Here is a 14,954-nt window from a genome sequence, read left to right as displayed (position 1 = left end):
ACTGGGGAATTGGATGAAGACCCCAAAATGCTGACTGTCCTACCCAGACTTTTTGTGACATGAGATCAGCTAGTTAACACCTAAGATTCTGTAACCTGAGATGAGATCGTATGAGTTTTGCTGTCTTTTTTTTTTTCTTTCCTCAAAATTACTGTTTGATACATATCATTTTTACTTATTCACAAGGGACAGAAATTTCCCCGGGGCTTGTCTAGTTGGGTACCTTTGCTAACTAAATCTGTGAAGGTGGACGGTCAGTCTGCACTGCCCTTGAACCTGGACTAGAGCAGTCTCTGTCCAGGGCCCCGTGCTTTAGAGGGCCCCACTCAGAGCCTCTCCAGGGTCAAGGGAATGTGCCAAACCGGAACGTTGCTTCTGTATCAGGCTCCAAATTTCCCAGCACTGGAGGTTCCTTCTGAAACAGCGCAGGGGTTCCTTCAGGGCCTGCACAAGCCCGTTCTTCAGATGCAGCCTCCGAAGAGCAGGCTGCTGGTGCCCACAGCCCTGCCCATGGGCCTGCAAAGGGGCAGCTATGGGGTGGTGTCCTAAGAGCAGACCACTGGTACCCACGGCTCTGCCCATGGGCCTGCAAAGGGGCAGCTATGGGGTGGTGTGGAGGGACGGCCAGAGCTCGAATCATGGGCTGGGTGTCCACACGTGTGGACTCCAGGAGGACTCGGGTGGCGCAGGAAGGGATGTGGGGCAAAAAGGGACACAGGCAGGTGGTAGACATGGCAGCCCCTACTGCCCACCACAACCCAGGGGGAGCTCAGGAGTCCCAGCATCCCAAAGGCCAAAGCTTGGCCTTCCAGGTGGTTCTGAAGAGTTCGTTGTCAGAACCACTTTGTTAACTTGATTTGCTTTGCTAACTTGATTTATAACTTTTTTTAAAAACAAAAGAGACAAGGTCTCACTCTGTCACCTAGGCTGGAGTGTGGTGGCGCAATCATAGCTCACTGCAACCTTGAACCCCTGGGCTCAAGAACTCCTCCTGCCTCAGCCTCCCAAGTAGCTGGGATTACAGGTGTGTGCCACCATGCTCGGCTAATTTTTAAATTTTTTCGTAGAGACGGGGTCTCACTATGTTCCCCAGTCTGGTCTCCAACTCCTGGCCTCAAGTGATCTTCCTGCCTTGGCCTCCCAAAATGCTGAGATGACAGGCAGGAGCCACCATGCCTGCCTTGATTTATAATTTTTAAAGGTGGGTCTCCATCTGTACTGTTGCCCGGGCCCCCAACATGTCAAGGGCAGGCCAGTAACACGTTAATGTGAAGTCATTACTTGCACGTCTCTGCTGGGTCTATTCCAAGATACAACCTGCAGATGAATGCACACACAGAAAATGTATAAACAATAAATAAATGAAAGAATAATTAAAAATACTATTTCTCCCTGGTCACCTGCTTCCGACAAATTTCAAAGAAACTGTTACATAGAGGCTGAGTGTGGTGGCTCACGCCTGTAATCCCAGCACTTTGGGAGGTTGAGGCAGATGGATCACTTGAGGCCAGGGGTTTGAGACCAGCCTGAATATCATGAAACCCTGTCTCTACTAATAATACAAAAATTAGCTGGGTGTAGTGGCACACACCTGTGGTCCCAGCTATTTGCGGGAGGCTGAGGCAGGAGAATGACTTGAACTGAGGAGGCAGAGGCTGCAGATGAGCCGAGATCATGCTACTGCACTCCAGCCTGGGTAACAGAGTGAGACTCATCTCAAAAAAAGAAAGGAAATTGTTACACAGAGGCAGAAGGAGCAGATGGAATTTGGCCACACTGGGTGTTACTGGTTTCAACTAAATTCTACCAAATCCCAAGGCAAACTTCCAGCAAAGCAAGGTGACTGGCGAGCTGACAGGGTCATCTGTAAAGAAATGCTGATGCTCTCAGATGTGTACAAGCACGAAGATGCCAGCTGGGAGGGCTCCAGGAAGCTGGCTAGCAAGGGCACACCTCTTTCCCTCTGTTCATCTGATTGTCAAGAACTGACTGGTGCGCAGAAGAGTTGTCGATCCTCACAAGCCCCAGGCTTGTAGCTTGTGACTATTTGCTTTCAGAGAAAGGAAACCAAAAGGTGCTTTTTCCCCCTCCTGCTTTTGCTTGGCCCTGGCTCCCTGCAAATCTAGCTGAGCAGGTCTGGAGTCACCAGGGACCACCTCCCAGTGCCTTCAAACACGGGGCTCTTGGGCAGCACTCTGGGACCTCAGCGCTTCGCCTGCCGGCAAATGAACACCACACAGCTGCCAACCCACTGCCGCCACCACGCTTCCAGCTACAACCACGTCTGCCAGACCCTGCACCCTCTGCCAGGTGCAGGCTCAGCTGTTGTCACCTTCACTGGGACAGCCAGCTCTGACGGGCAGTGCCAGCCTTTCTGCAAGATCACAACACTTGGGACCACTGCCACTTCCTGGGGATAGTAATAATAACAGCTAAGATCTAATGAGCCCTTGCTCCGTGCCAGGCACCAGCTGAGGACTTCACTTGCTTAAGCTCACTTCAGCCTCACAGCCATCGGGAAATAAATACTGTCATTCGTCAGTACAATACTTTACAGATGAGGAAACTGAGGCTGAGAGGTAAAGACACTTGCTCAAGGTCACACAGCTAGACGTGGTGGAGGGACTTTGAGTCTGGGCTCACCACGCTCTGCATCCAACCCTGCAGCACCTTGGGTGCTGCCATGCCCTCAGGCTCAGCTGCTGCTCCCAGTTGCCACCCCAAGTCTGCCCAGCTCCCCTGGAGTCCCTGGCTCTCCCACACCGTGCGGCTTGGCTGCCTCTGGTGGAGCAGCGTCACTTTGGCCACATCAATGCCAGCCTCCCCGAGGACTGCGTCTTCTTGGCACTTCTATCTCTAGTGGATCTGTGACAGGAGAAGACTTATGACGGTGTGATGTCCTTGTCGTCTTCTCGCTCAGACCCCAGCCACTGCCATCCTCCATGCCCAGGCCCTTGTGGAGAGTGAGAAAGAGATAGAGACAGAGAAAGACAAAGAGACAGGGACACAGACAGACAGGGAGAGAGAGGGAGATGAAAAGAGGCAAAGACAGAGAGACAGATGAACAGAGACAATACAAAAACAGAGTGACGGAGACAGGTGGATGGAGGTAAGAGGTGGAGAGGCAGACACAGGCCCGCAGGGCAGCAGGGAGGCCCTGACGATGGCTGCAGTCCTGCAAGCAGGAGGTGGTGGTGGCTCGGAAGAGGGTTTTAGCTCAGAAGAAAGATGGGAACAGACGCAGGGTGTATTCTGAGGACAGAACTGACAGGGCTTGCTGACGGATGTGAAGGCAAAAGGGAAATGAAGATGGCTGCTGCGTGTGGGGCCTGGACACTCACTGCAGGCGCCATTCACTGCTACTGATAAGCAGTGTCACAGCCAGTTTTGTGTGTCAGCTTGGCTTGGCATGGTTCCCAGATATTTGGTCAAACACCTGCCTAGATGTTGCTGTGGTATTTTTGGGATGCAATGAACACTGAAGTCAGTAGCCCCTGAGTGAAGCCAAAGACCTACCAGGCTATGGGTGGGTCTCATCTAATCAGGCGAAGGCCTTGGGACAAAAAGACTGAGGTTCCCCGGGAAGAGGGGATTCTGCCTTCAGACAGCCTTCAGGCTGGAACTGCAACATCCACCCTTCCCTGGGGCTCAGCTGCCAGCCTGCCCTGCAGATTTTAGACTTGCCAGCCTCCACAATTGCATGAGTCAGTTCCTTAAAATAACCTCCTGTCTATATAGAGACTATGTATATACACAGCCTGCTCACGGATGACACACACATCCAGGACTCTCCTTTGAGATCCACAGTTGCAGATTCTGCTGACTTGAATGTCTTCTTTGATGTTGGGAAGCAATTCAACTCAAAGTCATTCAAACCTGGTCCTCTCCTGATGTTTCCTCCTTTAAAAAGTGGCACGACTCACCATCCCGTGGCATGAGCCAGACACTGGGAATCTTCCTGGATGAGTCCCTCCTGCTTACTCCTTGTGGTAGGCAGACTCATGGTCCCCAAAGGTGTCCACGCTCCAATCCCTAGAATCTGGGAATGTTACCCACATGGCAAAAGGGGCCCTGCGGATGTGATGAAGGACCCTGAGAAGGGAGATGGTCCTAGATGATCTGAGTGGCCCCTGTGTCATCATAAGGGTCCTCCTAAGAGGGAGGCAGGTGGCTTAGAGTCAGAGGAGGCGACGTGGCCACAGAAGCAGAAGTCGGAGTGACGGGGCCAAGGGACAAAGGAACGTGGATGCCTCTAGACGCTGGAAAAGGCAAGGAAGGAGATGCTCTCTGAAAGCGGCTGGAGGGCGCACAGTCCCGACACCTTGGACCTACTCCAAACTTCTGACCCCCAGAACTACTAGAGAATACATTTACTTTAAGCCTCCAAATGTGTAGTGATTTGGGACAGTGACAATAGGAAACTAACACGCACTCCAAATCCAATCTAGCATGTTCTATGGATTGTTCCTCCCAAATCTCCCTCCCGTAGATCTGCCTCTGCCCATCTCTGCCACCGCCTGCCCCCAGGGCTGGCCTCCTCACTTCTCAGCTACTGTGCGACCCTTTCCTTGGTTCATTACCTCTGTGCCTTCCCTCCCACCTCCAAAAAGTGGAGACCCCTCTCCACTTGGTAGCACTGCCCCCACCTAACTGGAACCACTTAGGGGGAGTTGGGGGCTCCCACTGTCCTTGGATGAGACTGAAACCTTAACCAAGGCCCTGAACGGCCATCCCCTCCCTGCTTCTCCAAGCTCCCTTCCCCGACACTCCTGCCTCCTTCCCTGCCCCTTCTTGCTGTCTGTCAAGCAAGCCCCTCCAACCCAGGCCTCTGCATGTGCCGCTCCCCGTCAAGCGCCTCCCCTTCCTCTCCACCTCATTAGCACCTCTGACCCTTCACTGCTGCTTTCCCTTTGTCAAGGAGGCTTGCTCTGCTCTGTACGAGGGTCAAATCCTGTGGGGATCCCACGATGCATATGTACTTCAAAAACATCACCTTGTATGTAAATATATACAATTTTTGTCAATCAAAATAAATAAGAGGAAAATAGGGACTGAATATGGCTTTTAGCACAGCCACGGAGCTAAAATACTTAAAAAGCCAGAGATGCCCGTCAGCATATCACACCCGCAGTGGGCTCCCCCCATCCCTGTGACATGACAAAAGGGGCCCTGCAGATGAGAGGGGTCTCCATCCTGCAGAGCGTGACCTCCACGTAGGCAAGGCCATGTTTGTTCTCATCCGTGCAGCCCTTGAAGGGTGCTTGGTGCATGGCAGATGGGTGAACCATGTGTGGGGTAAATCAGTAAATCCAGATGAGCTCTGAGCATGAGCAGCTCCTCTCCAACCCACGTCCATCTGCGCAGCCATGGGGAAAGTGGTCCTGTAGCTTCCTCTCAGGGCTGCCACCTCTTCCCCTCTGAATTATTCCAAAACAACTTGGAAAATTCCAGAAAATGGGTTCCCTGGAGTCTTGCAGGTGGTCTCATGGGTCCACCGCTATCTCCGCTCCATTGTCGCTGGGGGAGCGCCGCTGACAAGAGGTTCCACCTTGCACAACTCAGTGACCTAAAGTTGATCTAGTGTCCTCTGTGGTTCCAAGGGGGGCGGGCCACATGGCCTGGGAGCCCTGGCTTGGTGCCCTGGCCCACGCAGCCATTCCCTGAGGCCCAGATAACCAGGACCTGATTCATTCTGGTGAACCTGCAACGTTCTTTCCTTCTGTCCCTCCTGGGAGCATGTCCTCAGGGGCATGCAGCTTCTCTCTTTACTGCAGGAACAAGAAAGGCCTCTCTACATCCACATCCCAACCTAAGGGGGTCTCCGCCCAGCCCACACTGTCCTGCACCACCCCTTTCTGGAATACTAGCACCCCTTGCCAGCCTCCCTGAGGGCAGAGCTGCCAGAATTAGCCAATAAAAACAGGACGGCCAGTTAAATGCATATTTCAGATTCACAAGAAATATTTTTCAACGTATCTAAAATTCAAATTTAACTAGGCAGTCTGCATTTTATCTGGCAACCCCAGCTAAGGGTGACTCCTCAGGCCCAGGGACGGGGGGCCCTCCTGCTGCCTGCAGGGCCTAGCAGTGCCGCACCCAGCTAAGGACAACCACAGAGCCTGGCCTCCAGCTGTCCTGAAGAGGAAGAAAGGAAAAACCACACGTTAACTCTTCAGCCATGCATCCTGTTACTTACATCTATGTAGTCAGGAGATAAAAGCAGGTTAAACCTCACTAGCAGTCCTCCGAGTCTTTCCCAGGTTCTGTCATGGTTGAGAACCACATTGTAATGTGTGTGGTTATCGGCATGGGTCACAGTGGGTGCAGCCAAAGATGGTATGAAGAAGAAAGGGCCATTGCTAGATTGCTCTCTATAAGACATGGCAGGAATTGGGGGATTTAGGGTAAGCAGGCAGGTTAGGAAGGAGAGAGGAGATCAGGAATGGGGAAGGAAGCCAAGTGTGGTGGCTCACGCCTGTCATCCCAGCACTTTGGGAGGCTAAGGCAGGAGACTGGCTGGAGGCCAGGAGATCGAAATCAGACTGAGCAAAAAAGCGAGACCTCCCCCGCTACCTCCATCTCTACAAAAAATTTAAAAATTAGCTGGGTGTGGTGGCACATGCCTATAGTCCCGCTACTTGGGAGGCTGAGGCAGGAGGATTGTTTGAACCCAGAGGCTGAGGCTGCAGTGAGCTGACAGCACCACTGCACTCTAACCTGGGTGACAGGGCAAGATCCTGTCACCACCCTCCCCAAAAAAGGTAAAGAGAGGCCCAACAGCATCAGGGGAGGTTATGGCCTGCTCTGAGGGAAGCTGTGGGACTCCTCAGGGACAGGAATGGCCAGAGACTGCAAGAACAGAAGTTCTATCATTCAACATGCAGTTCCTGCATGCAGACGGAACCCTCCCGTTGCTATAAACCAGCAGTAAAGGACACCCCCCGACACACAGCCTGAGTCCACAGTGTCTATGGAGTAACACATAGGGCAGCAGAGTCCATGAGAGTCAAGATGCAAAGCTGAGTCAGAACTCAGAAACAGCAGGATGTATGGACCAGCGGTGACTCTAAGAAATGGAAACACCCTGTCCCCTCCTCCAAAATAAGGTGTTCCTATCCCTGAGGAATTGAGGTTTGTACTTATTTTACTTAAACTATAAAAACACAAACATACTTTTTTTTTGGCATTTTCAACAGGCAATAGTATAACTCATTCGATTATTAGTATATATTGGCCAGGCACAGTGGCTCATGTCTATAATCCCAGCCGAGGAATTTGGGAGGCCGAGGTGGGTGGATCACCTGAGGTCAGGAGTTTGAGACCAGTCTGGCCAACATGGTGAAACCCCGTCTCTACTAAAAACACAAAAATTAGCTGGGTGTGGTGGCGCACACCTGTAATCCCAGGTACTCAGGAGGCTGAAGCAGAAGAATGGCTTGAACCTGGGAGGTGGAGGTTGCAGTGAGCCAAGATCACGCCATTGCACTCCAGCCTGGGCAGCAAGAGCGAAACTCCGTCTCAAAAAACAAAAAAAAATTAGTACATATCACCAAAAACGGATAACGTGTTGCGTGTCCTTATTAAAAAGAGGAATTAACATTCAGTCAAAAAAATTCATCCTGTGTTGTTTACAAAACACATAGCTAAGACAAAATACAATCGAGTTTAAGAAAAGATGGGGGAAATCTGGGAAAAAAAGTAATAAAGGGCGTGGCTGTGCAAATATTAAAGAATAAAAGCCCAGTAACTGGCCAGGCATGGTGAATCACGCCTGTAATCCCAGCACTTTGGGACGCTGAGGCGGACAGATCACGAGGTCAAGATCGAGACCATCCTGGCTAACATGGTGAAACCCCATCTCTACTAAAAACACAAAAAATTAGCCGGGCGTGGGGGCAGGCACCTGTAGTCCCAGCTACTCGGGAGGCTGAGGCAGGAGAATGGTTTGAACTTGGGAGGCACCACTGCACTCCAGCCTGGGCAACAGAGTGAGACTCTGTCTCAAAAAAAAAAACAAAACAAAAACCCCAGTAATTAAAAGTTGGGATTTGGCTGGAACAGAAATAGATACAAATAAGAATTTGACTTGTAATATAATTGGCATTTCAAATCCGTGGAGAAAAGATTTAGTAAGTAGTCATAGAATAACTGACTAACCAGCCAGGGAAATTTAAATAATTTGAGTCTACCATATTCCTTACAGAAAAAAATAAAAAGATTGTGGATGGATCAAAGATGTAAATATAAAAAACAAAAGCCTAAAAGTAGTAGAAGAAAATACAGGGGAACTTCCATCAACAGAGGCCTAGTGATACGCACTGAGGCCTTCCATATGGCAGGAAGTAATGGAGCCATCAAAAAAAAAAATGCAAGCACTGGTAGCTAACAGTCACTAGGAGCACTGCTCACTGAAAATTAATGACATTGCTACAGCACATGCACAGAATGCAATCATGTCCTTGGGAAACAGCAGGATGTGCGTGCACACCTCCGTTAGCGTATACAGGAACCATCTCAGGAAAGCCACACTGGAAAGTGGCTGCTCTGGGGCAGGGGATCTGGGAATCAAGAATGAGAGTCAGGCTACACTATTCTCTGAATTTTCTGATGTGTGCATGTCATACTTTTCCCCAAATACAAAATTACAAAAGGATAACTTTAAGAGATAAACATATGTTAGTCAAACACAACAAAATTATGAGTGAAGGTAGGTATATCAATGTAGAACTCAAGCAAACACCATTGAACAGGATGAACCTGGTATTTTACACACATAAAAAGCTCACGCCTGTAATCCCAGCACTTTGGGAGGCCGAGGCGGGTGGATCACAAGGTCAGGAGATCGAGACCATCCTGGCTAGCACGGTGAAACCCTGTCTCTACTAAAAATACAAAAAAAATAGCGAGGCGTGATGGCAGGCACCTGTAGTCCCAGCTACTCGGGAGGCTGAGGCTGGAGAATGGCGTGACCCCGGGAGATGGAGGTTGCAGTGAGCCGAGATAGTGCCACTGCCGTCTGGCCTGGGCAAAAGAGCGAGACTCCATCTCAAAAATAAATAAATAAATAAAAATTAGCTGGGCATGGTGGCTGGTGCCTGTAATCCCAGCTACTCTGGAGGCTGAGGCAGGAGAATGGCTTGAACCCGGGAGGCGGAGGTTGCAGTGAGTCGAGATCGCACCATTGCACTCCAGCTTGGGTGACAGTGTGAGACTCCATCTCAAAAAAAAAAAAAAAAAAAAAACTAACTGAAACAAAATCATGGATATTTATAAAGTGAACTACACAGAATTAGAAATACAGAGAAAATTAAACCAGAAGCATAGTGGAAGAGAGTTCCCTTAAACACTTTCAAGATCAAGTAGGAAAACAGTAAATGCAATACAAAGAATCTGAATAATACAATGAAGTTTAATGGTATCCATCTATTTACAACCTTTAATGCATAAAATGTCTCATTTATTTGTCTAAATGGAATCAAATCCCGCCCAAGTCTGCTCTCACAGAATGTGCTTCCTGCGTGGTACCAAGACTGTCTAGGAGAGAGGCCTCTGCCCTGCCCTGTACTGGTGGTGCTCAGCAGCCCGTGTGGAAGCCAGTGTCATCTACACAGATGCTAGTGGCCAGCCAGAAGGGCCCTCCTTCCTCCAGGTCAGGCTTGCATGTGGCTATTTGTTCTCAGGGGCACAGCACCGAGTCCTCAGCAGCCAGGAGCCATCCTGGCTCTCCCACTTCTGAAGCATCTCATATAATGGTAGTCCCCAGCATTCATGGAGCCTACCTCTCTTCCCAATCTCAGTAAATCCTTCTTTGCACTTTGTCTAGAAGCACCAGCCTCCCTCCTTTCCTTCTCCGGAAACTTCCAGCTGGTTGGTACAAGTGACTTAGACCAGAGATGGGGAAATTTTTTTGGTAAAAAGTCAGAGAATGAATATTTTAGGCTCTGGGGGCCATTCAATCTCTGTTGCAAATCTGCTGTTGCAGCATCAAAGCAGCCACAGACAAGCCAAGAATGGATCAACGTGGTTTTGTTCCCATAAAACTTTATTTATGGACACAACGCGAATTTCATTAAGTTTTCGTATTCAGAAAATATCAATGTGTTAAAAACCATTTAGAAACATACACACTTTAAGCTTCGGGGCTATACAAAATCAGGAGATGAGCTAGATTTGGCCCATGGGCCATAGTTTGCTGACCCCTGAACTAGATCATTGAAAATAAAGCCTATTGGGATTAATTCATGGGATTCTAGCAACTAAAAAAAGATGTTTTAGAAAAAAGATAATAAGCTAAATTAAGGAAGGGAAGAGGATTAGTGATAATAAAAGAAAGTAATAAATAAGACAGGAAAATACCCCAGCAGAAGTGATCACCAAAGCCAATGTCTGGTTCTTTGGGGCAGTGGAAGTAGAGAGGGTGGCAAGTCCAATAAAGAAAAAAATGGAAAAACATACGATGGGAGGTGTAAGAAAAGGTTTTATCAAAATGCCAATGAGATTTAAGAATTTAGAGTTATATACATCTCTAAAATATATTTGAAGGTCCCCCAAAAAGGGAGGTTTTTTCCTAGAAAACTATAAATTATCAAAAAAATAAGGGGGAAAGATCTAAATTGACCTATTAGTTTTGAAAAGAACAAAAACACTGTCAAAGCTTCTAAGCTCCACTCTCAAGGATCTGAGCCATTTTGGATGAGTTCTATCACTTTCAAGGATCAGATGGTTAATTTAAACAATAATATGAGATGTTACCTTAATTTATGCTCCAGGCAAGTGAAGTGGGGCACAGATTTTATTATTTCTTCTTGTATGAATACTGCCCACACAGTCCAGGGGCACAGATATTAACCTGTGCCATTTAATTTATTCCAGAATAAGGAGGATAGAAAGCTTTTAAATCCCTGATTAAATCAATTCATAACTAAAGAATCTCTCTTAAGGTTACACACGAGCAAATTTTCAAAAATCCACCAAAGGTGGAAGGATGTAATACTTTATGACCATAAAAGATGTTATCCTTATATTTCAAAATGACTTAGTACATTAACAAGTGAAAGGAACAGGAGCATATGATGATCTTGGAGAAGGCCCAAAAGTCATTTGGTAAAATTTAAAAATCCTGCAGTATTTTTTCCAGCTTGTTTGACTGCTTAGTTTCATATTCCTTATCTCATAAATGAATTGAAGGCTATGAAAGTTTTCATTTCAGCCCCATCCACAAGATGTGACCCACAGTGCCATCTCTGCCACTCATCTCTTCTACACTTGATTTCCTCTTTATCTGTAACTTGGGATGAAATGGACAGGACTTCTGGCTCTTTCTCAGTGACTTCAATTTTTTATTACATTATAGTCAGAGAATATGACCTGTGAGATTTCTACATTTTGGAATCCGCTGAGATTTTCTTTCTGGCACAAAGCATGGTTAATTTCCATGACCATTCCAAGAGGATCTGCTGCACAAAGTTCACACACAGTGGACACATCAAGTTTGGTAACAGTGTTAGTTAAATAGCCAGATCCTTCTTTGTCTAGTTGATTTTCAAATTCTGATGGATGAGGGTTAACATATCTTGCTGTGACTGGGAATTACTTAATTTCTCACCATGTTCTATCTTTCAAAGCTATGTTGTGAGCTAATGAAAGTATATAACTATTTATCTTCTTGATAAATTATTCCTTTCATAAACTGACTGACAATACTACCACCAGTTGCTTTCTTTTAGCATTTCCTGATCTTTTTCCACCCCTTCACTGTCAGCCTTTTGGGTCACCCCTTTATTTTAGGTGGTCTCCCATAACCATCATATACACGTTTGTGATGTCATTTACAAATCAACTTGAAAATGTCCCTAAGTAGCTGAATTTAACCAGTTCACATTTACTATGATTAACAATATGCTTCAACTTACTCCTGCCATCTTATCCTTTCCTGTTTTTTCATTTCTTCTCCTGATGTTTACTGGATCAAGTGAGGCAAGCAAAACACAGAGGATTCAGTTCTTTCCAGACACTGCCTGTTTCGACTATAACAACGTGGCAACAACAGCTCCAGGAAGTAGGGCTTGCTGCTCTACCAGACTCTCCCATCATCCTCCACAGACTGTAGAAACAGGACTTACCCTTGAGACTAAGTCCCTGTGGGTCTTGACCTTATCTCAGAAAGGGAAGCGGGAGGGGCACACAGGGATGGAAGAGTATGAGGGGTAAAAAAAAAAAAAAAAAAAAAAAAAGACATTGTGGGGACAGATAGGATGAAGACTAAAGAGGACTGACTTAAACAGTCAGAGATCCCAGGCAAGTGAGGTAGGACATAAAAATTAGACATGGGAGAACACAGCATCAAGCAATATGAATAGGTTTATTTGAGAAGCTAAATACAACCCACACCAGTACTGGGGCCCTCACCCATTTTACAGCGAGAAATGCCTCCTCCGTAACCAAGAAAGATTCAGTTGAGATCTAGTGTTTTCCATTCAGGTAGCCAATTCCTTCCACGTCCAGCCAGTCCCCTCTGAATACTCAGCTGTCCTCACCCATACTCTTTTAATACACTGTTCGCAGAACTGTTGTCTTAAGCCTATGACATCAAAACTGCCACACAGCCTACCCACTGGGCCCAGCGTGAACAACACATGCACATGTATCCTTCCATTTTATGCCAGCGTCCTTTTCCCTCTTTCTTCACAACACAGCAGTGTGTTCTTTTTTCCTCCGTTTATTATACCCATCGTTTCCTATCCATTCCACTGACTTACACACCCCTTTTGCCTCCCCAGATCCCCACAGGAGTAACCATATGCCAGCCAGTGTTCTTTATCTCTTAAGAGTCACAAATATAAGCCCCCTTTCCTAGAAAAATGCATAGATCTACATGTACACAAAATTCTGCACATAACTTAAGAAGGTTCTAGACCTCCCCAAAAGCCGTCTGCAGGTCCTAGGTTTTAAAATTCTGTAAACACAACACCCCCACCATAATTCACGATGCAGAGAAGACCTGGATCAGGGCCAGCAAAGAATTAAGATGGGGAGGGAAAGTTGGTCTCTCAGCGAAGCCATATTTACATGTAGTATTTAGGAAGGTACAGAGTCTATAAAATGCATACATCCACCTAAAAATACACAAAATCTATATGTGCTACTTTACTCTAGAAATGCAGTTTATTTACATATGCCTAAATCTGAGCAATAAAATCGCTTTGGTATAAGTGTCATTTTCCACCGATATTTACGCCAAGTTCTTACTGGCATAAACAAACACACGGCCTTGGGATCTCTGGATTTGTTCATGTGTTTTCTAATACGTTAAAATGAGAATGATAAAAAAAATTCTTAAGTTTCAACTTACTTATGATTATAAAGTTATTCTACTTCATGTACATTGAGAGTGGAAATAAAGATATCCCAGGCCTCTCTGCCCCTTAGGGGTTTGGGTAAACTTGACTCAAAACTCCATTAATTCCATGGCCTGTACAAGCTTTTAGCTACCCTGAAGATTTCTGCATATTCTGCACATTCCTTGGAGCTTGTTCTCAGGGGCACCCTCTTCTGGCTCCTACATTTATGTGTAGTACTTACGTGTTGCCCCATTTCACCCTGGATACAGCACTCAGCCCTTCCACCAGTTTCCATAAGAAATCCACCATGCCAAACACCCCTAATTTTAGGGAAAGACTTTGTGGTCACGAAGTTTTCTACACAAGAGCTCAGAACTTCAGACCATCCTACTCCACCCTGGTCCCCTCTCCCACTCCCACTCCAAGTCTACCCTTTGTTTTCTTACCTCCGACTACCCCAGGAGATTCAAGTTCTCTCTCTTATCATGTGGAGCAATTCAGCCCTCTCCAGGTCCTACCCCAATTTTAGATGTCCAAACCCACCAGTGCTCAGCAAAACAAAAAGGAATCCAAATAACATGACCCTTTTTCCTCAATAGGCAACTGGGAATAGGAATTCATTGTATCACTAAATGCTAGGCACTTTACGTTTATTTACTTCTCCCAACATTTCCATGAATTAGGTATTTTCAAAATCATTTTAGAGATGAGAAACTTGAGGTTTAGAAAAATTAAGAAAATGAATACGGTTAGATCAAGTGCTGTTATCATCTTCATTTTTCCTCTTTTCCTCTAATCCACAGATCTTAACTCAGCTTTGCTATTTATATATGGCCCTTGCCCTGTAGTAGTATCAACCTTTCTCATCTTTTCTTAGATTTTACCACTGAGTATATTTTCCATCTGCTTCTGATACTTGCTTTCCATTCACCTAGTTTTTCAAATTTCTGAGAATATCAGTACATTGTATAAAGACTGATAAATAATTCAAAAATTTTAAGAACAGAGCCAAGAGCTAGAAGGTCCCTTGGAAGGCATCATGTCCATGCTCACACAACACAAAGTAATCCCTCTTCAATTTCTGAGATGGCCTGACAAGCCGTGCCCACGTTCTCACACAGTAGACTATCTGAATGTTGGACTCTGATGCAAAGAGTTCTTCCTATCTGAAAGAGGCAATCTGCCATTTATTCAGGCTTCAAAGTTAGAAACCATGCAGTCATTCTGGACTTATCTTGGCTCACACCCTAAATCCTAGCAGGCACCAAGAGTGATCCCATCACAGATGACCTAACCCTGCCCCCACCCCCCACCCCCATCAGAAGGGCTAGTTTGGGTTGCTCCCATCCCAATGGTGGAACTGCAATGCAGACTTGTCTCTCAAAGCTAGTAGACGCCACAGCCAGTCAGACTGTTGACTGTGGCACAGAACGTGGGCCCCCTCTGCTTCCGCTGACAGCACTTCACGCCTTCCCGGGCATGGGCTGTGGTCAGCAGGGGCCAGGGCAAGGCTTGGAGGAACTGCCAAGGGGCACCAGGAAGATCACAGAAAGCACCAAAATGGATCACCCAAGGAAAAGGAATTAGCTGCCAATATTTTAAGATTAAATTGTG

The 14,954-nt window shown here is 46.7% G+C and overlaps 1 protein-coding gene across 1 annotated transcript in view; it reads right to left on the bottom strand.

The window, feature by feature from the left end:
- The window catches only part of LOC100602470 (refilin-A), a 346,040-nt gene that overhangs the window by 289,311 nt on the left and 41,775 nt on the right, over positions 1 to 14,954 (bottom strand). The gene's annotated exons all lie outside the window — the stretch shown is intronic.

The sequence above is a fragment of the Nomascus leucogenys genome, chromosome 10 (assembly GCF_006542625.1).
Source record: "Nomascus leucogenys isolate Asia chromosome 10, Asia_NLE_v1, whole genome shotgun sequence".
NCBI lineage: Eukaryota > Metazoa > Chordata > Mammalia > Primates > Hylobatidae > Nomascus > Nomascus leucogenys.
This window is presented reverse-complemented; position numbering and strand designations above follow the sequence as displayed.